General features: G+C 39.8%; 1 protein-coding gene across 4 annotated transcripts in view; it reads left to right on the top strand.

Annotated features, from left to right (window-relative positions):
- Nucleotides 1–27,018, top strand: part of LOC147016127 (VPS10 domain-containing receptor SorCS3-like) — a 999,683-nt gene that overhangs the window by 538,493 nt on the left and 434,172 nt on the right. The window lies entirely within an intron of this gene.

The following is a 27,018-nucleotide window of genomic DNA, read 5'->3' as shown; positions in this document are numbered from 1 at the left end:
GCATGAAATCATGCCACCACAATAAGTGGAAGTTCAAAAAAAAAAACCCGAAGAAATACATTGCACATATTTATATCACTGCGGAGATGAAACGTCTTACAGATAAATCCATTAATGCAGTCCTTTTATGATCACATGTGTTCTGTAGATGTTTCCAAAACAACATTAATTCATTCCTTGCCTGTGATGCCACTACCTTGGAGCTGTTTATTTGCTGCTTTTAAAATATGTGACACCACAGAAAGCTTTGAGAAGGATTTGATTTTCCAACAAAGGGAATTTGATGGGGTTTAATCCATGATCTCCAGGAAGCGAAAAAGAAATGTTTAACATACTTCGGTTCAGGTCACCGTTTGATCAATCAATGATCCGATCAAAGAAACCGGTGCTTTTTGCATCATCTATGCCTCCATGGCATGGTCGATGCTTATCAGTCTTTCAAGAGCTCTTACAACAATTAAGCACTTTAACTCATAGTATCCTGCTGTTTGCAATTCTACAATGACAGAGAATTGTGATGCCAAAAGAAGCTGATATAAGTTTTCAAATGTTATTGTTGCTCATTTGAATGCTTGATAAACAGTTCTTTTGATAATAATTGGTCTTTTTGTTTATTTGAATTGCTATAGAGAAAAGAAAACTATGCGGGAAGCCTGAGTATGAAAAGTCGGTGAAGTCGAACATGTTTATTGTAGTTTTAACTGTTCATTGTTATAATGTGGCAGTGTCTGCAACACTGAGCAGCAGAACATGTGAGACAAAGGTGTACCTGATTTACTTTATGCAATATAATCAAGGTGACCGTGCCAGCCAAAAAAAAGTACTTTTCAGTAGTCATGGGGCAGGAAAAAAGGTAACTTAGCTGAAGCATGCTTTGTTCACAAGTGTCTGTCTATTCCTGTGTTCAATTTTTGCGAAATCTTATCTGGCTTGCACGGGTTGCCACTGGTTGCATTGCCAACGCGGAATGCCTCTTCAGTGTGTGATTCATCATGAAACCTTTCCCAAGGGCATGCCAATGCTGGACAATGTGGACATCTTGCTGTCCTTGTTTACCTCCTCCACCGAATGTGAACGAGGTGATGTTTTCACCCCTTTCTGTCTGTTACTTGCAAAATCGAAGATTTTTCAAGTATATCGGTCAGTCTGTTTTGTTATTCTGCCTGTTTGTCTGTTTGTCTGTTTGTCTGTTTGTTTGTTTGTCTGTTTGTCTGTTTGTCTGTTTGTCTGTTTGTCTGTTTGTCTGTTTGTCTGTTCGTCTGTTCGTCTGTTCGTCTGTTCGTCTGTTCGTCTGTTCGTCTGTTCGTCTGTTCGTCTGTTCGTCTGTTTGTCTGTTCGTCACCTACAGGTCACAATTTAAAAGCAATCTTCACGAAACTTCACCACATGGTAGAGTTTGTCATAAGGAAGAAGGCCATTGCTTTTGAAGTCAACATAGACCAAAAGGTCAACATAGTCCCAAGGTCAACACTATGGTGGGATTTCTAAAATCCTCAATTTTCATCCGATTGACTTGAAATTTGAAGAGGATATATATTTCAGGTCACTGAATTCAACCACCAATTATTTTGGAGGTTCATATGGACCAAAAGGTCAACATAGGCTGAATTTCTATAATTGTCAATTTTCATCTGATTCACTTAAAATTTGAAGAGGAGTTGCATATTTGGGCATTGAATTCAACCACCAATTATTTTTGAGTTTATATTTTTTTTGGATTTTGCAAGTATCGTGTTCTCCACAACGTCTTCTTCTTTGTTTGTGTGTTTGTCTGTGTGCACGATATCTCAAAAAGTTGTGGACTGACCCAAATGAATTTTGTGGACAGGTTGGGTGTGTGACATGATGAACTGATGAGATTTTGGTGAAGATCCGTATCCGGATCCGACTACTAGAATTTCAAAAGTGATTCCTCACCATTGCGAGATGGGGCCAAAAATGATATATAGCACGATATCTCAAAAAGTTGTCGACGGATTCGGATGAAACTTGTTGGATAGGTAGGGTGTGTCACAAGGATGAATTGATTCGATTTTGGTGAAGATCCACCTCCGGTTCTGGATACGAGAATTATTTTATGATTAAAGTGATTCTTCACCATTGAGAGATTGGGGCAAAAACGATATAGTACTGTATAACATGATATTTCAAAAATGTATTGGGCCAGATATGTTCTCTTGGATCAGGCATTACATGGCAGAGGGATGTGCTCTGCCAAGTGCCCTTCTAGTTGTTGATTTATTACTTGACCACAATAAGGATGAAAGAATGCGTGTTGATGACTGAATGTAGAACGTGATGGCAATGGTTTGTTGAGGGCATGACATTGTAGCACTGACCTCAGAAGGGATATCACATGTTGCGTGAATTATGACTGGCGTCTGGTCCGGATTTTGGAATCGTAAATTAATTTGTGGAGCAAAATCTTGTAAATGGAGACGTTTCAGGGCCACCACAAACTGACATGAAGTAATGGAGACAGAAGATGGTTTTTTTGTGTTTAACCTCCAATGAAGCTCAATTTCTAACCCTCCAATGTGAGTCAATATTAAAACGGTCTTAATAATAGAAAGTTGTTTTTAAAATATACGGGTAAAAAGCTTTGGGAAGATTTAAAAAATGAAGCGTTCATGAAATCACTAATTATATGAAAACAGAGAATATTTAATTTGAGTGCAGTGAGACTCGACTCGACTTGGAGCTGTCTCGACTGGATTTGATCCCTGCGACCGAACTAAAAAATATTTTCCTGGTGTTTTGCATGCAGGAAATCGCATCATTGAGTACATAATTTATTAATTAAGCTGTCTATCCCTACTGCTGGCATTCGCTGGTGTGGATGCTAAAGATGCCATGGTGTCTTTCATAAAGAGCAGGCCATTGTGTACTGGTACCTCAAACAAATTCCAATATTTATGTCTTAATCTAAAGGGGCACTACATCAATGATGTCGGCATACCTCAGTAATGATACAACCAGACCAACGTATTAGCTAAATCCATGTCAAAGATTATTATATTTAAATAGTGGGGCAACTTAGCATAACAATTGTGCATTTTGTGAGGAAAGCACCAAATTTGGCACACTAGTAGCTTATCATATTATGAACAGATTTGTATATTTGGCCATCTCAAAATTTTTGATGGCAGTGGAAAATGGCTGCCACAGCCATCAGCGGCTGAATTTGAGATGGCCCAATATCCAAATCTGTTCATAATATGATAGGCTCCTAGTGTGCCAAATTTGGTGCTTTCCTCACAAAATGCACAATTGTTATGCTATATTTAGCTAAGTTGCCCCACTAAAATTCATCAACAAAATTAATCTCTTCCAAAGTTATTTCAGAAGATTTATTTTAATGTTATCGGAGGGATGAAAGATCATCAAGGATTTGGAAATGAGCAAGTTTGTGACATTTTTCTGAACACCCATATATCCATCATACGCTGAGTGAGAGGGTCTACATCCCTTTATACCCTACCCACCAACCTTTTCAGAATCATTAAGTACACTTATCCCAAACTACATGATCAATTTAATCCATTTATCTACAAACTTAATCTCCAAAATTTTCTCATAATTTACTGATTGGCCATCCACTTATTGAGCTTGACCTTTGTGTAAGATTACTGACTCACTCAGAGTGGTCCCATTATTGCATTGGAAAGAAGTCCCATAAGATTGCTGCCACGCCACATTTGTGACGGACAGTTATTGCTTCTTGTTAAAATATATATTGAAGAAAAACTTTAAATAATGTAAGCTTTGTGAGACATCATGTTTATAAATGCTTGCAAAGGCAATGTGGTCGAGGAAATAGGAGAGAATATAAATGCACAATTAATGTATGTGTGGAAAATGTCATGAAAGTTTGTTTATTACCTCCACCGTTCAAGGTGGACGGAGGTTATGTTTTCACTCCTGTCTGTCTATCTGTCTGTGAGCAAGATATCTTAAAAAGTTAAGGACGTATTCAGACGAAACTTGGTGGGCAGGACGTGTGTGCGACAAGGACGAACTGATTAGATTTTGATGAAGATCCAGATCCAGATACGAGAAATTTTTTTTTAAGTGAATCTTCATCATTCAGAGAAATGACCAAAAACGATATATAGCATGATATCTCAAAACGTTAAGGATAGATTCGGCAAAAATTTTGTTGCCAGGTTGGTTGTGTGAAAAGGATGAATTGATTTGATTTTGGTGAAGATCCGGATCTGAATCTGGATCCGCGAATTTTAAAGTGATTATTCACCAAAGAGAAATAGGGCCAAAAGCAATCTATAACATGATATCTCAAAACGTTGTGGACGGATTTGAACTAAACTTAGTGTATGGCCGACCTGATCATAGATGGCAGACTGGCGGCCATTTTAGATGTGAAAGTTCCCGGTATCAAACACGTCCTCAACCATTTCTCAAACATGCATTCTTGTTCAAACTTGGCATACAGATAACAAATGATGGCTTTCATGTGCACATCATTTTTTTTTCGAGATCAGATCCAATGTGGCCGACTGGCGGCCATTTTGTTACTTAAATGTGTCCCCATTAACCATTTCTCAGAAATGCATAGTCTGATTTTGTTAAAACTTGGCACAAGCACAGTACGTGATGGCATAAACGACTCCACGTGCATCTCACTTTATTTTATGATCTGATTAAAGATGGCCGACTGGTAGTCTGGTGGCCATTTTGTTTTAGTTGTACATAAATATGGTCTCGCCCTTTAACTCCATGCAGCAAAATTACGAAAACAATGGGGGCTTTGGCATTTTATATCTATTTTACTTGTTACAGATATTATCCACATTATTTGCCGTAGGTGTAATGCAGTACTTCAAGTAATTTCCTGTACAGGAACATTAATCTGATCTAATTTTTTTTTAAATCTCATTATATACAACAAACAGAGTATCCACCCACAGGCGATCTTGTTCAAAGCATGCAGCATGTTATTCTAACGCACATCATTATTTAGGCAGTGTATAGGCAACTGACAGCTGCTTCAATTGCTCTTGAAAATAAAATAAATAATCCAGGTTACGTGCATGAAGCAAAAAAAAACATACCCACTGCTTGTAATTCAAAATACCTCACTGCACTGGAAAATGTGAGGACGGGAATAGTGCATTGTAAATGGTGTACACTTGTAATACTCTCCACCACCTGGAGGCAGCGCTACATGATGCACATTTACATCGAGAATTTGCATCCCATCCTCTTCCCCCCTCCCACCCCAACACCACCAGCAAAGATAAAATCACCCATATACACTAATTGGGGTCATGCTAATCCTATGTAGCAAGTCTAGATGTAATCGGGCCAGAACTGCAGGAGGAGTAGTGCGACAAACAAACACCAGTCCCTGAATTATAGTAAGGATTCTTGAAGCATCATTGAGCAGCCAAATCGTTTACAGATCAGGAGAGTCCCTCATGAGACAAAGTGGAAAAATTTCCACCCAACCAATGCAGATGATTTGGAAATTTGCAAGGGTGCCAGTCCATATGCCAAATGCCTTTATTACAGATAAGATAGCAAGGGAATTTTTGCTTTCTCAGAAATATGTATGAAATCATAGCTTGCTCTGGACGTGGATTAATTATTGGGCTAGCCCGCACTCTAACCTGAGCCTTGATCTTGAATCTACTATTCCTACTTCTTACAGCTTCAATTATTCACACTGTCTTGTGGGCTCAGTTATGGAAAGGTTTTCATCCATGTATTGCCTGAACTGGCTTGCCATGCTTCATGGATGGCTGAAGGTGATTTAGGTGGGAATTTGTAATTTGTTCTGGATAACTCGCCTATTCTTCACGAACGACACTGTGGGATCTTGAAGGTCCACCAACTAATGCGAGAAGAACCGACACCCGATTTAACGTTCACCAAAGGGACATTGCACACAATGTTGCCTCATCCTGCCAGCGAAACAACAGGGTGATAGTTAATTTCTGGACCGAGATTTGAACGCAAGCTGGAAAGCTCAAATGCGTGTGCGCACATTTACAAGAAAAGGTTCTGTATTACCCTTTTACCTCCAAGTCAAGTGATTCAAGCATTTACAAAGAAAATACTCGACGTGGTGAAATGATTCAGGCTCAAATCCTGCATCCTACATTGATCAGTTCATTTGTTGGGGTCTTTGTTTTAAAATAACCAGGCTACCACCGCCATATGCAGGCAAACTCCATTAGTATTTCCATCACGTCTTGAGATGCACATTGGTTTGTTTTCCTGTAAAGATTTTTTCCTGGGCTGCCCTGCTTGTTTAAAGGAAATTGACATGGTTCCCTGGTTCAGTTGGAGCACCAGGTAGAGGTGCTTCGTATGAGCAGCTGGGAAGTTGCAAACTAGTCTAGAATCAATTATTTGAGCAAACTTTTCGCAAAAGTAACTGTTTTCATTACAAAACCCACCCTGGGCTTGTCAAATGGCCATTTATTCTACGAGTTATTATTTCATGCTCTAGCCGGATCAACTATTTCTCATGCTTATGGTGTTTTTGGCCTTTGCATAATGCACGAACAAGCCCCCTTCATGAACCTTACTTAATGCAGGATAACACACCACAAGTGGCAATATCGGTAAAAGGACTCTGTGTGGCTTTGCTGCTGCCACTACTACGTTGTCTTGCGTGAGCATGCATCCTCTTGAATCAGCACAGTCATTGTTCTGAAAACTTGTATGTTATTACTCTTAAGGGGGAATTTATTTATTTTTTTCGAAATTGATGTGGTACCTGGAAGTTTGCAACATATCGAAGAACAGCTGAAAAACTTTTCTACTTCTTCGTTCGTATGCAGCACAAGGCTGTGGGGTAGCATCATTGAATAAAAGAGTGGAGGTGAGCAGTGATCGTGGATTTATGTAGTATCACGAGAAGGGGATTGATGGGGGACCGTGTGAGTCCTTCAGAAACCTGGGCGGGGGTACAAAGCATTGAAAGCAGAGGATGCGAGACCAGAAAGGAGGCGGTAAAAGACAGAGAGATCACCAACCTGGCTGCAATGGCGAAGTGATAAGCCCATTGGCACAGCTTCATCGTGGGAGATTCCAATATTCTTGAAGGCTTTGGTTTCCATGGCCTTACGCTGAGCAAGATGTGAGGCAGGGGAGCCAGCCCGGAGGGGTGAACAGGACTCCATCAAGCTGCGGTTGAAAGCCTTTTATGTGGATAGGAGTTCAGGAGTGCCAAGGAAGAATTTTGTTTGCTGGAGGATGCCCAGTCGGCGGCTGCCTTTGGAGGCCAACCTTGAAATTTTGTTTGCCCAAGAAAGGTCATGGCTGATATGAGACCCAGGAGTTTGAATGACTGAACTTCCTCAAGAGGATTGTTAAGAAAGTGGATAGGAGGGTTTGCCAGATGGACCTTTCAGGGAGAGAGAGATACAGATATCGATATAGACATTTGTCAGGATTGAAAGACATATTGCAAGTGTTTGACCAGATTGTGAATTTTTTTCAAGGTCTGAAGAGAGGGAAGAGGCTGCAGCTTGCCTGTCTGAAGGATGAGGAATGTCATGGCAGAGGGTGGAATCATCAGCAAATAGATAAAGAGGATTTTCCAGAGAGTCAGATCATGATGAAGATCAGGAATAGGACTTGGCCAAGAACACTGCCTTGGGGAATTCCAGCCTTCACAGGGAGAGGGGACGAACGGATTCCAATGAGTGCCACACGTTGGCTTCAAGACTGGAGGAAGTACGTCAGTATGCCGTGTGTGGAATTGGCCTTTGATGCTAAAGGCAGAGATGCCAGACTGTATCCAAAGCACGAGATATGTCCAGAGAGACGGCGCTGATCTCAGTCTGACATTGAAGACCTGAATCCATTGTTGTGTGAGTAGAAGCAGCATGCCCAGGTTGAAGTGACCTCGTCTAAAACTAAATTGGTGATCGAAGATGAAGTTGTTGGGAAAAAGGAAGCATTTCGTCTCAACTGCAATGATGGTCGTATCAATGCAGTTATAGATCAACTGCATCTATAAAGTATGTACAATTACAATGTGAGTATATCTATAAATTATGTACAATTTGAATGTGAGTATATCTATAAAGTATGTACAATTAGAATCTGAGTACGTGTATAAAGTATGTACAATTAGAATGTGAGTATCTGTATAAAGTACATCCGACTAGAATGTGAGTACGTCGATAAAGTATGTACAATTAGAATGTGAGTATATCTATAAAGTATGTACAATTAGAATGTGAGTCTATCAGTATATCTATAAAGTATGTACAATTAGAATGTGAGTACATCTACAAAGTATGTACAATTAGAATGTGAGTCCATCTACAAAGTATGTACAATTACAATGTGAGTACGTGTTTCAAGTATGTAAATTAGAATGTGAGTTCATCTACAAAGTATGTACAATTAGAATGTGAGTATCTGTATAAAGTATGTACAATTAGAATGTGAGTATATCTATAAAGTGTGTACAATTTGAATGTGAGAATATCAATAAAGTATGTACAATTAGAATGTTAATACATCGACGAAGTATGTACAATTAGAATGTGAGTACGTGTATAAAGTATGTACAATTAGAATGTGAGTATATCTATAAAGTCTGTACAATTTGAATGTGGGTATATCTATAAAGTATGTACAATTAGAATGTGAGTATATCTATAAAGTATGTACAATTAGAATGTGAATATATCTACGAAGTATGTACAATTAGAATGTGAGTATCTGTATAAAGTATGTACAATTGGAATGTGAGTTTATCTATAAAGTATGTACAATTAGAATGTGAGTATATCTATAAAGTATGTACAATTAGAATGTGAGTATATCTATAAAGTATGTACAATTAGAATGTGAGTATATCTATAAAGTATGTACAATTAGAATGTGAGTATATCTATAAAGTATGTACAATTAGAATGTGAGTATATCTATAAAGTATGTCCAATTAGAATGTGAGTATATCTATAAAGTCTGTACAATTTGAATGTGAGTATATCTATAAAGTATGTACAATTAGAATGTGAGTATATCTATAAAGTATGTACAATTAGAATGTGAGTATATATATGAAGTCTGTACAATTAGAATGTGAGTATATCTATAAAGTCTGTACAATTTGAATGTGAGTATATCTATAAAGTATGTACAATTAGAACGTGAATACATCTACGAAGTATGTACAATTAGAATCTGAGTACGTGTATAAAGTGTGTACAATTAGAATGTGAGTATATCTATAAAGTCTGTACAATTAGAATGTGAGTATATCTATAAAGTCTGTACAATTTGAATGTGAGTATATCTATAAAGTATGTACAATTAGAATGTTAATACATCGACAAAGTATGTACAATTAGAATGTGAGTATCTGAAAAAGTATGTACAATTAGAATGTGAGTATATCTATAAAGTATGTACAATTAGAATGTGAGTATATCTATAAAGTATGTACAATTAGAATGTGAGTAGATCTATAAAGTATGTACAATTTGAATGTGAGTATATCTATAAAGTATGTACAATGACAATGTGAATACATCAACAAAGTATGTACAATTAGAATCTGAGTACGTGTATAAAGTATGTACAATTAGAATGTGAGTACATCAACAAAGTATGTGCAATTAGAATCTGAGTACGTGTATAAAGTATGTACAATTAGAATGTGAGAACATCAACAAAGTATGTACAATTAGAATGTGAGTACGTGTATAAAGTATGTACAATTAGAATGTGAGTACATCAACAAAGTATGTACAATTAGAATCTGAGTACGTGTATAAAGTATGTACAATTAGAATCTGAGTATGTGTTTTAAGTATGTACAATTAGAATGTGAGTATATCTATAAAGTCTGTACAAGTTGAATGTGAGTATATCTATAAAGTATGTACAATTAGAATCTGAGTACGTGTATAAAGTATGTACAATTAGAATGTGAGTACAACAAAGTATGTACAATTAGAATCTGAGTACGTGTATAAAGTATGTACAATTAGAATGTGAGAACATCAACAAAGTATGTACAATTATAATCTGAGTACGTGTATTAAGTATGTACAATTAGAATGTGAGAACATCAACAAAGTATGTACAATTAGAATCTGAGTACGTATATAAAGTATGTACAATTAGAATGTGAGAACATCAACAAAGTATGTACAATTAGAATCTGAGTAAGTATATAAAGTATGTACAATTAGAATGTGAGTACATCAACAAAGTATGTACAATTAGAATCTGAGTACGTGTCTAAAGTTTGTACAATTAGAATGTGAGTACATCAACAAAGTATTTACAATTAGAATCTGAGTACGTGTGTAAAGTATGTACAATTAGAATGTGAGAACATCAACAAAGTATGTACAATTAGAATCTGAGTACGTGTATAAATTATGTACAATTAGAATGTGAGTACATCAACAAAGTATGTACAATTAGAATCTGAGTACATGTATAAAGTTTGTACAATTAGAATGTGAGTACATCAACAAAGTATGTACAATTAGAATCTGAGTACGTGTATAAAGTATGAACAATTAGAATGTGAGTTTATCAGTATATCTATAAAGTAGGTACAATTAGAATGTGAGAACATCAACAAAGTATGTACAATTAGAATCTGAGTACGTGTATAAAGTATGTACAATTAGAATGTGAGTACATCTACGAAGTATGTACAATTAGAATCTGAGTATGTGTATAAAGTTTGTACAATTAGAATGTGAGTACATCAACGAAGTATGTACAATTAGAATCTGAGTACGTGTATAAAGTTTGTACAATTAGAATGTGAGTATATCAACAAAGTATGTACAATTAGAATCTGAGTACGTGTATAAAGTATGTACAATTAGAATGTGAGAACATCAACAAAGTATGTACAATTAGAATCTGAGTACGTGTATAAAGTATGTACAATTAGAATGTGAGTACATCAACAAAGTATGTACAATTAGAATCTGAGTACGTGTGTAAAGTATGTACAATTAGAATGTGAGTATCTGTATAAAGTACATCCGCTTAGAATGTGAGTATATCTATAAAGTATGAACAATTAGAATGTGAGTTTATCAGTATATCTTTAAAGTATGTACAATTAGAATGTGAGTACATCTATAAAGTATGTACATTGTACAATTAGAATGTGAGTACATCTATAAAGTATGTACAATTAGAATGTGAGTACATCTATAAAGTATGTACAATTAGAATGCGATTACATCTATAAAGTATGTACAATTATAATGCGAGTACATCTATAAAGTATGTGCAATTAGAATGTGATTACATCTCTAAAGTATGTACAATTAGAATGCGAGTATATCTATCAAGTACGTCCTATTAGAATGTGTGTATGTGCATCGAGTATGTACAATGAGAAGGTGAGTACATCTATAAAGTATGTACAGTTAAACACAGCTTTTTTTTTTTTTGCTTTTTAACCTCCAATACCTAAGGTGGAGGAGGTTATGTTCTCACCCCTTTTTGTCTGTCTGTTTGTCTTTGTTTGTTTGTGTGCAGGATATCTCAAAAAGTTGTGGACGGATCCGGATGAAATTTGGTGGGCAGGTTGGGTGTGTGACATAGAAGAACTGATTAGATTTTGTGAAGATCTGGATCCGGATCCGTCGACTCGCATTTTAAAAGTGATTCTTCACCATTGAGAGATCGGGCCAAAAACGACGTAAAGTACGATATCTCAAAAAGTTGTGGATTCCGATGAAACTTGGTGGACAGTTTGAGTATGTGACAAGGAAGGATTAATTCAATTTTGGTGAAGATGCGGATGCGTATCTGTTAATTTTTTTTAATCGTGATTCTTCAACATTGAGAGAGGGTGAAACTGATATGTCAGCTTGATATCTCAAAAAATGTGATGGACCCGATATGTTCTCATGTATCAGGCATTGCGTCATGGAGGGATGCGCTCTACCGAGTGCTCTTCCAGTTTGTCTTTTTAGATCCTTGTGGATGATCTCTAAGTCTTACTCACGTTGTTGTTGTTTTTCTTCTTCTTGTGGACTTTTTTGTTTCACAGCCTACAGTTTTCATCGAAACTTCCTGAAACTTGGCATATATATGTCGAAATACCCTGCGCAGAGAGTAACCATCTCCGATTTTGAAAATTCCTTCCAGAAAAAAAGTTATGACGTCAAAATATCTCCGCAAATGGAAATCGCCTAAAAAATTATCTCCGAAAATAGGCAAGCTTTTTGAATTCTATTTGCAGGAACCGAACAGGGCATTAGCAGAGATGAATTACCGCACATATGATACATCACTATGACGTCATATCAATTTTTATGATGTCATTCATATTTTTTGACATTTTTTGTTTCACAACCCAGAGTTTTCATCGGATCTTCATGAAACTTGCCATGTATATGCAGAAAGCCCACGCGCAGGCAGTAACCATCTCCGATTTTGGAAATTCTTCCGAGAAAAAAACTTGACGTCATAATATTACCGCTAATTGAAATCGCCTAAACCATTATCTCCAAAACTAGGCAAGCCGTTTGAATTTTGTTTGCGGGAATCAAGCCGGGCATTCGCACAGATAATTTATCGCAAACCTGATACATCGCAATGACGTCATATTCGTTTTTATGACATCATCATTAAGAGCACGAGGATCTTAGCTCATTTGAGCTTGTTATAATAAAATGTTTCTGTTGAAACCTTTGTTTTGTGTTTTTAAAGGCAGGTTTATTTGCATGCTGATAAGTGATGAATCATTTACTACTCCACACTGGTATCTTGCATTCCATATCCTTTTTGAAGAACAGATGTTTCATAGACAGAGCAAGTACCATTATGGAACATAATTAATGCAGAATCGAGCATTCCTCCACAACTATTGCATAATTATACCTTGCCATTGTATTTGAACTTTGTTAAATGACCTCCATAATAATTTCCACTGTGCTTCAAATGGCATTAACCTTTTGACAAATGTGAAATGCAAATTCAGATGAATTTTGTTTAATAATTGCTTTCTTGTTCATATCCCAATGCTAATGCACTTAGTGCCTCCTGCTGCCAGCATTTTAATGGTTCTAATCAAAGATGACTACACGGTGCTTCAAAAAAAAATGTTGTTCCTCTATACTCGCGACCATTGCAGCCAATGTAACGACTGCAGTTTGCTTTTCAGATTCTGTACAAGTGGCTTTTCATATTATTACAGATGCTAGCAAAGGGTAATTTGTGAAAATTGAAGTTGGGGAGAGGGGTGGGGTGGAGATTGTTCTCTATATGGAGGCAAAAGCTTATTCAAGAATCTGTTCTTTCATATACTGTAGGTAAGAATGTTTGAGTTCACTCAGACTGAGTGGCAAGGACTGCAAGCTGCCTTCTCAATTCAGAACTGGTCTTCCATCTTTACCTCCCTCGATATAAATGTTGCCTGTGAATTCTGGGAATTCTTCCAATAAAGCCTGCTTTTCCTTATGCATATATATGCCATCTCATCTGCGGTTATCATACCCAAATACCCATTCTCTCACCCCTGGTATGAACTTACAAACCTGTCTCCTTCCTCAAAGAACTGGTCGTACCTTGTCGACTCTGTTTCCAAAGTGTGCTTCCCCAGCATCCCTTCCCTCACTTCAAATGCCACCCCAGTCAACTTTGGTGCTGAGAAGGCTGAATTCCTCAATTCTGTGTTTGCTTCCAAGTCTCATGAACCACCCCCTTGCTGACTCTACATGCCCTACCTTCCAATACCCAACTGCTGCTCGACAGTCTTTCTCAATTAAGAAGGTGAAGAAGTTTCTGGCATTACCAGATTTGTTCGCATCATGGTTAGAACATCCGCTCTGAGTCTGTAAGGCAGGTGGTTCAAATCCCAACCAAGTCATACCAAAGACTTTAAAAAGTGTATGTGTTGCTTCCTTGCATGATTGTCAGCATTTAAAAAGAATAGAGCATGTACAAACAACCATAAATCGGTAATAATAGCACAACCTTTGATAGGCTTAATAGCCTCCTGCGTCGAAGTTTCTTGTCGAGGGAACTTGTGTTATTATTCCTTAACTCTGATTCAACAACAGCCCTGGACAGCATCAGTGCATGTGTCATGAAAAAATCTGGTGCACCACTTTTGCACATCCTCTTTATGCTCTGTTCACCCGATAGTTTCCTTTCGGTCACCTTCCATCTACATGGAAGCCAGCCAACATCACTGCAATGCACAAACATCTGAACTACAGGCCTGTTAGCTAACTTCCAATGAAAAGCATAAATCATGGAATCCATCATCGCAGTTGACATCAAATCCTACCTTTTCCACAATGACCATCTCAGACCATCACTTCAGATTCGGACCCAGTCACTCCACCATGGACAGGTTCTGCTCTCTCAACAATGGACAGAGGCCTTCAATCTCAAACTTGAAATCAGGACAATCTTTCTGGACATCTGCCGAGTACGGGACACAGTCTGGCACCCCACCTTGCTCTCCAAATTATCTGCCACCTCCTCGATGCATGATGCATCATTGATGGAATCCAAGGCCGCCTCCTCCCACCATGACTTCCTGACTTCCTCCACTTTATTAGTCAGCACATTGCTCTCAATAGGATCCTCTCATGTCCTCTCCCTGTCAAAGCTGGAGTGCCCCAAAGTAATGTCACAGACCCAGTTCTGTTCTTCATCTTCATCGATGATCTTTCAGATTGAGGAGAACGTGGGAATAAATTGCTGTTACAGAAGAAGAAGAAGAAGAAGAAGAAGAAGAAGAAGAAGAAGAAGAAGAAGAAGAAGAAGAAAAGGTCCTTTTGTTGCTTTTGTCATCTTTGGTGAAGGAGAGTTGTTGCCAGAACATGCTTCTGATAATTATATTATCTCCTTGATGATCATATCTTGATTTTTTGCAGAAACTGTTTGCAAAAAGTGAATTGAACATTAAGGATCATTTCTTTGACTTTGTATCCTTTATTGTTGGAGCTCAGCATCCTTCGGTCTTGTGCCAATCTCCGAGGCATCTCTTAAAACTGTAAAAGGATCTTCTTAAGATGAAGAAGGATGTGATTTTTCTGCTCTTCCTTTCCCTTCTTTTCGGTATGATCATAGCCGGTTTAAGCACCAGAGGTGGATAAATCTCAGATTGTACAGTTACCTATGAATAAATAAAATAGATATTCTTCCGGACTGCAATAGCTCTGAACCATATCCAATCTCGCCAAGTCGTTTTCTGTTCTTATCTTCCATTATAACCTTGACAATGTGGGGGCTGCAGCATGCTAACCTTTAGCAATCTCGGCATTTTTTTTTTAATTTAATCGCTTATTGCTTGCAGGAATTGATGAGGTTTACATGGTTCTCTCCTTTCTCAACCTTATGACGTCTGCCAGAATTATTGCATCTGGTTTTTCTGAACATCGTTTGGTGATGATTGAATTATCATTTTAGAGTACCCAGACACGGAAGATATACTGGTGTTTTTTTCATTCATCACTCTTGAGCTATGTTTTATTTTGCGATATCACTTGAGACTGTTTACAATTGTATGTTACAAATGGTCTTTTCCTAATTATCGTCAACTATCAGGGGTACCCCCAGCGTTGCCCAGTGTTGTTCGAATTCTGTTGACATTTTGAGGATTTTTTTTTTGTTCTATTTTATTTTGTGTGGGGAGCTAAAGGACTTCCCACACCCACTCTGGAATGGGGTCGGGGATCATTTAATAGTACCCTTCACGTAGCTACAAAGGCTTTGGCACAATAGAGTGGTTTTTGAAAAAGAAAATCCCCCAAAAAGAGGTTTTGTTTTTGTCTACAACACTCCCCAACACCCACTGATGAACCATTGCAAGTTTAACAAAGATCCGTTTGGCCATCTCTGAGAAACATGGCAACACACATATAAGCACACACACACACAGCCAGACAAAAACATCTGTCTTATAGTATGGATAATGAGATTTTGCAAAGGTTTAAAGTCATGTTTTCTGTCAACAATACAGAGCCAATTATTTCGGTTGCAGACAGGTGGAGTGAACATTTTTGAAAGAGTACGTCCTCCATCTACAGGGGAAAGTGTTTTTTGGAGTTTTTTTTTTCCTCGAAGAGAAGTGATATCAGTTGTATGAGGAAGCAGAGTGTGCTCGTTAAGTTAATCAGAAAAAAGTTCCTTGGATGCAGTGCTTCATGTGCAAGTGAAAGGTTTATCTCTATCGATCCTGGTCAGAATTTGTTCTGTTTTGAGAGGATATGATGGAGTTATCAAATTCAGTACAGTATTAAGAGTGCATCTACACCGAAGATATAAAGCTCATTCTAACCACTCACTGAATGACGATTAATGTTCAGTACCTTCCGGCTGATGTAGAAAGCTGAAATCTTGTGTGCCAACGGAAATCGAAGCCCATACACTGGGAAAAAAAAATCACAGAAACATTGGAGAGCATCCGTAAATGAAAATATAAATAAACTAGAAGGGCACTCGGTAGAGCGCATGCCTCTGCCACATAATGCCTGAACCACAAGAACATATCGGGCCCAAGATATTTTTGAAATATCATGCTATATGTCTGTTTTTGGCCCCATCTTTCAATGGTGAAGAATCACTTTAAAAATGAAATAAATCTCGTATCCAGATCCGGATTCGGATCTTCACCAAAATTGAATCAAATCGTCCTTGTCAAACACCCGACATGTACACCAAGTTTCATTCAAATCCGTTTACAACTTTTTGAGATATTGTGCTATATATATCATTTTTGGCCCGATCTCTCAATGGTGAAGAATCACTTTAAAAATTCTAGTAGTCAGATCTGGATCTGGATCTTCACCAAAATCTAATCAGTTCGTCCTTGTCACACATCCAACCTGCCCACCAAATTTCATCCAGATCCATCAACAACTTTTTGAGATATCCTGCACACAGACAGACTAACAGACAAACAAACAGACAGACAGAGAGGAGTGAAAACATAACCTCCTCCAGCTTCGGTGGCAGAGGTAATGAAAATCAAGAAATGAAAAAAAAAAAATGAAAAAAAAAAGTGCAGGTAAGTGACCCGAGACAATGGGGGAACACGGTAATTTCGCGTACCGACGGACATCGAAGCCGCTATGGCAGGAACAATCACAGAACCGTCGGAAAGCATCTGTAAATGAAAATATAAATAAATGGGAAAAAAAAATGAAAAATCAAATGCATATAAGCAAAAAGAAGCATGGTTCATTATTGCTTACAATGTTTCAGCATACCCCACTAGTATATATGTAGAAGACAGAGATGGCCGTCCATTCGTCTGTTCACAGGTTACACTGATTGGCTGCTTGAGGATAGTTGTGATGTGATTGGCTCCTGGAAAGATTGAACAATGCATTGTATAGGCCTTTAAAAGCTGATATTCAAAATCTCATTCCATTTTTAATGATCGAAACTCGTGGCCTCAATAATTGTGTCTAAATCTGGAGTGAAAGCGGAAAATATTATTTCAATCTCATCGATCTCATTTCGTCACTTTCAATCTCATTTCACCAATCTTCCTTATTCTTCCTTTTCAATCTTCCTCAATCCCCTTTCAATCTCAACGATCTGGAGTGACGGACTGATGGACTGATGGAGTGACGTACGGACGACGCACCATCCCAAAAGCTCCCTGCAACTACGTTCTAGCTGAACTAAAAATAAATAAGGTTCCGACTAATTGTGTTAAGCCCAATCATGCATTCTAATCGATAATAATGATAATAATAGTAATAATGATAATAATAATAATGTATGTTCTCTTTCAAACAACTTAAGCACAGGAAGAAGCCATGAGGCCCATCAAAGCTTGCACTAGTATTCCCAAAGTATGGTTGTTTGCCAGCAGGATATGCAATCGTTTTGCATTCCGAACAGGTCAGTACATGATCAACATTTTTTTTTGAAATATTTATGGGATGTGTGTGCACTTTAGCAACAGTGTGCTGGGTTACTCTTTCTTTACCCAAAATAAAGATTTTCATTATGTTTATTCATGGATATGTGTTCCACATTCGAAAACAGTTTTGTGTTTGGGATACCTTTCTTTAATGTGACATTATTGTATATTTAATTTAGTTCAGTTAATTGTGCTCTGTGCTCACCTTTTCTGGTGCGGAGGGAAGATTACTTGGGTTTCTGCTTGTCTTCAATTCTTAATAGATTTCTACATCAAGGCTCTGTTGGTTTTTGTGTTCTGTTTTTTTTTTTTTCCGGGCATCTCGATGTCATTTCGAGAAAGACCAGTTGTTTTCTCATGGGTGATGTCTGAGAAGTAGTATGTGATAATGATGGTGTCACTATTATGTTTGAATGCGTGCTCTTTGCCACGTATGACACAAGATAATTGGCACTAATACAAGGTTTTTATGTTGGGCTACAAGCCGTCCTCTATATTGAAAGCTATCCTCAGAGAGTACCTAGCGATTTATCTCAGTGGTCTGGCCATTCTGGCGAAAAATTTTGATGGTTTGGCTGACAACAACAAAAAACTGCATTCAAAGTTGAGACTCATAGACGATCTCAAATGCAGAACAGAACATGTATAATACAGGGTAAAGGTGAAAAACACCAACAGATTATTCTTCTTCTTTCATATGTAGTGCATGACTGAGTTAGCATCATTTCAGCTGTGCCACTGATGCAGTGTCTCCGATATGTTATAGCAAGAATTTGTAATTTGGCCATTGTGATGGCGATAGCTTGTCTACTCTTTTGTGAAGGACACACCACCATTAGCATAGAGGGACGCAACGGGGGACACTTGGAGGAAGAACAGGCAAGTGGAGCAATGAGAGAGTAAGGAGAGGGTAATGAAAGGAGGGAAGATGCAGATGGAGGGGACGGTGCACAAACATGCTGGATACCCAGATAGCACACCAAAGTTGGCTCAATGTGATTTCATCTGCCAGTCCAATGTTGGCAATATGGTGGTGAAAGCGATGTTGCGCCGTCGGTGTGCTGTATGGGTACATGCTTGGGCTAACAAGTCAGGTATGAAAGATGGGATCGGGAAAATACGGTAAGAAAGAGCAATTTAACAAATACACTGAAATGTGGGTGGAGGAAGAGGAGAGAAAACGCCATGACCTTAAAATGAAGGGCTGGGCTTGTGGATGGTTGATGAGGTTACAAAATATTGTGAATGTGGATTGGGTTATCTGAGGAGGAGGGGAACAGCCATCTTGAAGCTGTTAAGGAGCTTGAACAGACTTGATTCCACCAGTGGAAGAAATGAGGAACAAATGAGTGGAGATGAGCAGAAAGCCTGGAAGTTTTTTTTTTTTTGTCATTTCAAAAGAAATGGATTACTGATAGAACATGAGCATATGGATAAAACCTTCGTGGTGGGAGTCAGACTATAAAGTGCAAAACCACAACTGAGGTGGCGGAACTTTCTGCATTTCTGAAGCAAGTGTCCAAGAGCTTTAGCTTTTCACAGATTTCAATTATTTTTAAGGGTCTTGGACTCTGGGGAATCAAGATATGAAATGTGTGAGGTCAGGAGTATGAGCACAAAGGAAAGAGAAGTACTACATCTGTGGGGCTTTCAATGACATCTGTGGGGGAAGGCCTTTCCATTTTTAGAAGATTGGATTTGTCAAGGAAAGACTTTGCATGAAGGAGGATGCTCAGATGGTGGCATTGGAGGCCAATTTAGATTTGTGTTTTGCCCAAGAGAGATCATGGATGATGGTGAGGAATAAATGTTTGAGGGACTAAACTTCTTTGAGAGGTTGGTCAGGGAAGTAGACAATCAATAAATGTTGATTATTCTGTGTGCATCCACAAGGTTCCCAGAGGTGAGACCTCTCAGAAAAATTGCGGCACCAAACAATGTTAAGGCGTTGGTTAAGTTCTTTACTCTTGTTGGACTACCTAAGGTCATACAATTTGATCAGGAATCAAACTTCGTTTCAAACCTTTTCCAACAGGCTTTGCACCAGTTGGGAGTGGATTATTGTCAGGTCAGTCCAGATCAGGTACCATGTAAACCTGTACTAACCTGTTTCATGGTCAGGTTGGCGGAGACGAAACTCTCTCCCCCCACCATGTTTCCTGGTGAGGGGGGTGTATGGAAATGGACACCCAGCAGAATTAAAAACAAAACCTGTCAAATGGTGGAGGAGCTCCTTGTGAGTCAATGGCCATCCATATCTGGTGCCCAGCTGTGTCTGTGGACGTCTTTCTGCAGTTGGGTTACCTTTTTCTTGGAGGTTGGTGGCAGGATTTTTCCTCCAGCTACTGTAAAACACTTCATTCTGCAAAACGCATAAAAAACGCAAATAAAACTGAAAACCCACTCTGTGGGAGTACCTTCTGTTCAGCTGCCCTTCACGGGGCAGCTCACTGAATTACGGGACTGGGGGGAAGCTTTCGGGACCCCTATTCTTTGATGATAGGAGAAAAAGCATGGGATAACCTTTCTGGGTCAGATTGCGGTGGTGTGTGTCGGGGTGGTGCTGAGGTGTCGCAGATGAGAGTTTCAGCAGGGACTGTCATGAATCATTTGATTCAGTGAATCAATATGCCCTCTGGAGGATTCTCGGTCTTCCTGGGGTGCCACCAAATGAATGAGGAGTCAGAGCATCTGGGATTATGGATTTCCTGGGTCAAAACGAAGATCCAGGCTTTCATTGACATCTTGGATGATGCTATCTTGTCTGTACCTATTTGTGGTGAGGATGTTGAGGTCATGGAGAGATTCACTTTCTTTGGCAGTGATATTCATGTCTCCGTATGTTGTGAGCCAGAGGTCGAGATATGCCTTGGTCAGGCCTGGGAAGTCATGGATTCACTGGATCATGGAATGTGGCACTGTCGATACCTATGCAGCATGACGAAAGTCTGAGTCTTTAAGTCCTTCGTTCTTCCAGTCTTGCTCTATTGATGCGAGACTTGGACTCTGACCAAGGAGTTGAGATGGAGAAAGGACCTGAGATGAGATGAAAGAGTACACTCCCCCCATCGTGTGCTGCCTTTTGTGGCTGCTGGTTGCATCATTGGTTCGGGGCGCGGCTTTGCCGCTGATGCAGTGCCCTATTACCAGTATACTGGTGCTCATTTCGCTGACCTCGGAAGCATGACAGGCTGAGTCAACCCCCTGGTGTTAATTCAGTGGCCAACGGGGCTCAAACTCAGGACCCTAGGATTCCAAGCCACCACCTTAACCGCTAAGAGGAGTACACTTATTGTTGTTTACTGTTCGCGAGTCAGTTCAGAAGTCATTGGGATTCACTTCTTTTGAACTAGTGCTTGGACCTACTGTGCAAGGACCATTGAAGCTTTTGAAGAAACAGTGGCTGAATGAGAAGTCTCAGTTAAATTTGCAAGAATGTGTGTCTAATTTCAGAGAGGTTTTATTTATTTATTTATTTTTATTTTTATTTTGTATACCTTGGTCGAGGCTCGTATGAGAGCAAACACACAACTCACAGCAAGGAGGCATGAGACAAGAGGGGCGGGAGTGGAAGGGACAAAACAGTGAGGAACAGACACATTAGGTGAACTGTGGAAGGGAGAGGGATGGGGATGGGATGGGGAACATGGCGAAGAGAAGATGGACATTTCAGGGACTTTCAGGAAGGAAAGCAGGAGAAATGAAGGAAGTGGGCTTGGGTGGATTATCGGGGGTAGAAAAGATCGAGGATTTGGATGGGGGATGATAAGAGGTGGTGGTGAACAGCTGTTTTGAAAGCCTGGAGGGAAGAATGGGAAAGAATAGAGTGAGGAAGTTTATTCCAAAGGCGGGAAAAAAGAGGAATGAAAGAGTGAAGATGAGCAGTGATTCGTGATTTTGGTAGTTTTACCAGAAGGGGGTTGTTGGCGGACCTTGAGCGCCCTGTGGAAACGTGGTGGGGACAAATCGCAGAGAGAGCAGGGGGGGAAAGGCTGGAGAGGAGTCGGTAGAAGACAGAAAGACCACCGACCAACCTGCGGTGATTGAGTGAGAGGCCCAAAGACTCAGCTTCATTGCGGGAGATGCCGATGATCTTAAATGCCCTGGTTTCGACAGCGTTAAGCTGAGAAAGGTGGGAGGCAGGAGCACCAGCCCAGAGGGGAGAGCAGTACTCCATCAGGCTACGGACAAAAGCTTTGTAAGTGGTCAGGAGCTCAAGAGGGCCGAGGAAGGACTTAGCACGACGGAGGATTCCCAGTCGGCCACTGGCTTTTGAGGCGAGGTTGGAAATGTGACTTTCCCAGGAAAGGTCATGGCAGATAGTGAGACCTAGAAGCTTGAAAGAAAAGACTTCTTCCAGAGGATTGTTGAGAAAGTGGATGGGGGGGTTTTGTAAACGGTCCTTTCAAAGAGACATAGTGAGAGTGTGAGATTTGTCTGGATTGAAAGACATGTTCCACGTGTTGGACCAGTTTGTGATTTTATCCAGATCTGCAGTGAGTGAAGAAGCTGCTGCTTGCCGGTCTGAGGGATGACAGATGGTACGGCAGAGGGCGGAGTCGTCGGCAAAGAGAAATAGAGGATTTTCCAGAGAGTCCGAGAGATCATTGATGAAAACCAGAAAAAGAACAGGGCCCAGAACGCTACCTTGAGGAACTCCAGCCTGCACAGGAAGAGGGGATGAAAGAACTCCATTTAGGGCCACACGTTGACTGCGACAGGAGAGGAAGTCTGCGAGCCATGAGTGGAGATGGCCTTGAATACCATGGTTGGCAAAGACATGTGAGATAGCAAGAGAGATAATTTAAAAGGATCACAGGACGAAATGAAAGCTCGGCATGAAAGACATTCCAAGGACAGGGAATTCAGAACTGAGGACAAGGTTTTGGTGTTGCTTCCAATTCCAGGTCAATCATTACAAGCTAGGTGTTTTGGACCTGACCTCACAGAAAGAAAAGTTAGTGACACTGATTACATTGTTCAAACTCGAAGTCGACGCAAGCAGAGATGACTGTGTCACATAAATATGACAAATAATTATCATGACAAAAAGCAACCATAAAGTTTGATTTCAGCCTCACCTGCTTTACTTGTAATTTATGCACAAAAGCAAAATGAGGTGTGTGATGAAGTGAGGCTTGATCACATAAGGGACAATGCCTGTCCGAGGCTGACCAACATTGAGGTTTTATCACACTTAGATCAGGAATTGTGTCATTTGACATCCGAACAGCAGGGTCAAGTCTCAGTCTTGATTATTGACTTTGCTCACCTGTTTACAGATGTACCTGGCCGTACCGACTTATTGTATCACGATGTAGAGGTAGGAGATGCTACACCTGCAAAACATCAACCGTACAGGATGAATCCTGTAAAGCTAGAACATCTTAATAAGGAGGTTGAATACGTGTTCAAAGATGACATCATTGAACATAGTGACAGTGAATAGAGTTCACCCTGCATCCTGGCACCCAAGCCTAATGGCAGTTTTTGTCGTTCCACTGATTTAAAACGAGTTAATGCACTGACGAGAATGGACACTTGTGCAATCCCAGGGATTGATGATTGCATTGGCAGGATTGGTAAAGTCAAGTTTATGAGTAAGTTCGACTTACTGAAGGGGTACTGGCAGATTCTTCTTACTGAACGAGCAAAGAAATTTCTGCTTTTGTTACACAGAATGGACTTTACCAGTTTAAAGTTCTTCCTTTTGACCTAAAGAATGGCCCCGCTACATTTCAACGCCTCATCAATGACCTTGTCGTAGATCTTGAGGGGGTTCGCACATACATTGATGATGTTATTGATTCATTCCATGACTTGGGATGACCATCTTTGCAGAATTCATGCTTTTTTTGCGAGACTGATGGAGGCCAAACTGACCCTAAATTTGGTAAAATCTGAATTTGTAAAGCACATGTAGTGTTCTGAGGTCATGTTGTAGGTCAGAGTCAGGTTCAGCTTGTCAAAGCAAAGGTGGAAGCAATTGATAGCTTGACTGCACCTGAAGGTAAAAAAAAAACAAAAAAAACAATAACTGTTGTGATTTCTGGGTATGGCCGGATGGTATCGGAGATTTTGTAAAAATGTTATCCGACATTGTGGTTCCTTTGACTAATTTACTCGGTGGAAAAGGTAAAATTTGTGTGGGATGGCAAATGTCAGGCTGCATTTGAGACAATCAAAGCTCTACTTACAAGTTCTTCAGTTCTTGCCACACCAAATTTTCATTAAAAAACTTCAAATTGTCTGGAGATGCTGGTGGTGTGGTGGCAGGAGCAGTTCCAATGCAAGAAGATGATACAGCACTCAGCACCCTGTGTGCTATTATTCAAAAAAGTTTAACAAACACCAGAACAACTATTTGACAATAGAAAAGGAGACCCTTGCTCTTCTGCTAGCTTTGCAACAGTTTAAGGTATACCTGGGGATAACGACTCTTCCAAGAATTATTTTCACATATCACAATCCGTTAACTTTTCTTCATAAGATGAGGAATTTAAAAATCAGCAATTGATGAGGAGGGGCTTACTTTTACAAGAGTTCAACTTGGAAATTAAACACATCAAAGGAAAAGACAATGTGATTGCCGATGATTTGTCTAGATCTGAATAACCCTGGAATTGTTCTTGTAGTCAGTTGGGAAGCATTCAGGAGGTAGTCTAGAAGCCAAAATCTGTAGCTTGCCTAGAAAATAGGTTCGCTGCTGATTTCATGTTAGAATGGTGCAACTGGTGTTTTTGAAGAGTCTAGGCATGACCAAGTCTAGTTCCACTTGTTGCCAAGTCTGCATCTGAATATTATGGCCGCCATGACAGTAATCAAAATGGCCGCCATCAGATTTAGTCTTTTTCTTACTGCAAATTGTACTAGCCAGAAATTTGTCATGATTGTGAAATACTATATAATCTGACACGAGGAACACTATTTTGTGCTTTATTTTTGTACTGGATCACAACTTTTCACATAATTGACAACTTAAAGACGAAATTGAAAATGCACATACGAGCAACAAATGTGAAAAAGAAAATGTTTAGCACTATTGATGGGTATGGGTTTACAGTCAGTCAAAGGTTATTTCAACAGCTGTCAGATTCTTTCTAACACAAAATTACGTTGCTTTGCACAAGAGAAAAGTGTTGTGAGAACACCCAAGTACAATTTTCAGAGCTATTGATCGGCTTGTACACTGAACGGGTTCCTGCAAAGGGCTTTGCATCCACATGCTTTCGTGCAAGGCAGTCCATTCCGTGTACATTTGCACCGTCGAGTTGAGCATGACCCACGGCATTTGCATGTCGTCAGTTCTACACAGTAAGCAGTAATAGGCTGTGCAGTCATGAGTCGCGGCTGAAATGTCTCGTTGCCATCTTTGACGACCTGTTCCCACCCACAGTTCTCAGGTGCAGGTAGATGTGGTTCAGATTCCAAGGCTCTTCTCCACACAAAAGTCTGGTAGTGTGCTTGCTTGATGTGTAGAATCAGAGCATCGCGAGTTGGAGGCAGATTCTCAATAGCTTTGGTCAGACTGAGAAACAGATCACATCTTACTCGCTGAATTGAGTTATCTTGGCCATGAGGGTCATAAAGCCTGCAGTCAAATGACTCAGCATCTGCAATCACACTCTCATCAGGAATTTCCTCTTTGCCTAGGTTATTCAACAGGTGGGAGTTGTTTTGAAAGACAGCCCATGCAGAGCGCTTCGCAATTCCAGCAAACTGGCTTGTGCTGTCTGAACCTGTCACTGCATGAAATGCCAGAAGTGACTCCCTCTGCGAATCTGGGATATTGATGGAGTCAATGGGAATGTAGTGTTGCTTTTTGGGTGTCCCTGCATTCATCCAGAGAAAGGGACTGAGATGCGGCTGATAGGCAACAAGGAGAATGAGGACATCAGTGTCCCGGCTAACAACAACAGTTTGCATGTACCCCTGTTCATATGCTTCCTTGGCATGGAGAAGAATGCGAGTATCAGCCTCTTCGTGCTCAGGAGATGACAAGTGTGAGACATCTCTCCCTGACGACGTCCACACTTTTGCAGGATCTGTGAAGCCTCCATTCAGTACCAGCTCCTGTTCGTGATTCTGGAACTTGTTTGCTAACTCTGTGCATAGAAAATTTGCTAAGCTAGCTTTGTTTTCATCGAGGCAGATGAGTGTATTCCATTGTCTTTTTTTCTGAGGGTCAGTTTTTTTCCTCCTGAAGCCACATGAATAATGTCTTGGCAGATGCTCAGAACTTTGTTCTTGGTATCTGTCTCATCCGCTTCTTCATTGTCCATCTTGTCAGTGCTGTCACCACCACAAAGAAGCTTTACAAGCATGTACAGGGTTTCAGGTACAATTCGCTCTGCATTTTCTGTGTTCAGTCCACTGATAATGCTATGCCCTGGAGAGTGTTTTACGTCACTGTAAATCTTTATGCCCACTCTGAAGATCCAGCTAAGGATTTCATTCTCATGATGAGGCAGACTGCACTGGGCCAATTCATCTTCTTCAGAACTTTCACCTTCTTCAGATAAATCATTCACGGCGGTTCTCATGGCAAACTTTGTCACAGTTGAGGACGCAACTATGAGGGGTTTTGTGACATCCAATGGCTGCACGAATGTCACCTTGTCACTACCAAAGTGAACCTCCACTTTCTGCTTGAAATTGTAGCTTTTGTAGGCTCCAGCCTCAATTCCAAAATCATTCAATAACAGCATGCTGTAGTGTTCCCAGATGTTTTTCAGGGTAAACACATGTCCCTTCTGCAGCTCTTTCTCAAGCTGGTTCATCACATTTCTGAAACAGATGCTTTCAGGAGACTGGTTTTTCTCTCCACTCTCCTTTTTATACTTTCTGCGAAAAGAAACATAACACTTGAGGTGATATTTACCTTCAGCTGCCATCAAGTCTGAAACATCTGCAAACCTGTGACGCATGGTGGGGTCAAATTGGGCCAAACTAAGCATCCTGGATGATGTGTGATCAAATTCAACATTTGTCAGGACACCAGCTTTTCCAGGAATGTCAGTCTGGCAGAAAGCGCATTTTGACCAATCCATAGCGCTGTGCGCGGATCTTAGTGACTTTGGGACATGGTATTTCTCTGAGGAACCTGATGTTGTGGGTATCTCTTCTGCGTAAGTCACAGATTGTGGCTGAAT

The sequence above is a fragment of the Eptatretus burgeri genome, chromosome 12 (genome assembly GCF_056783735.1).
Source record: "Eptatretus burgeri isolate ZD-2024b chromosome 12, Ebu_testis_v1, whole genome shotgun sequence".
Taxonomy (NCBI): domain Eukaryota; kingdom Metazoa; phylum Chordata; class Myxini; order Myxiniformes; family Myxinidae; genus Eptatretus; species Eptatretus burgeri.
The sequence above is the reverse complement of the archived record's forward strand: the minus strand, read 5'-3'. Positions and strand labels throughout refer to the sequence as shown.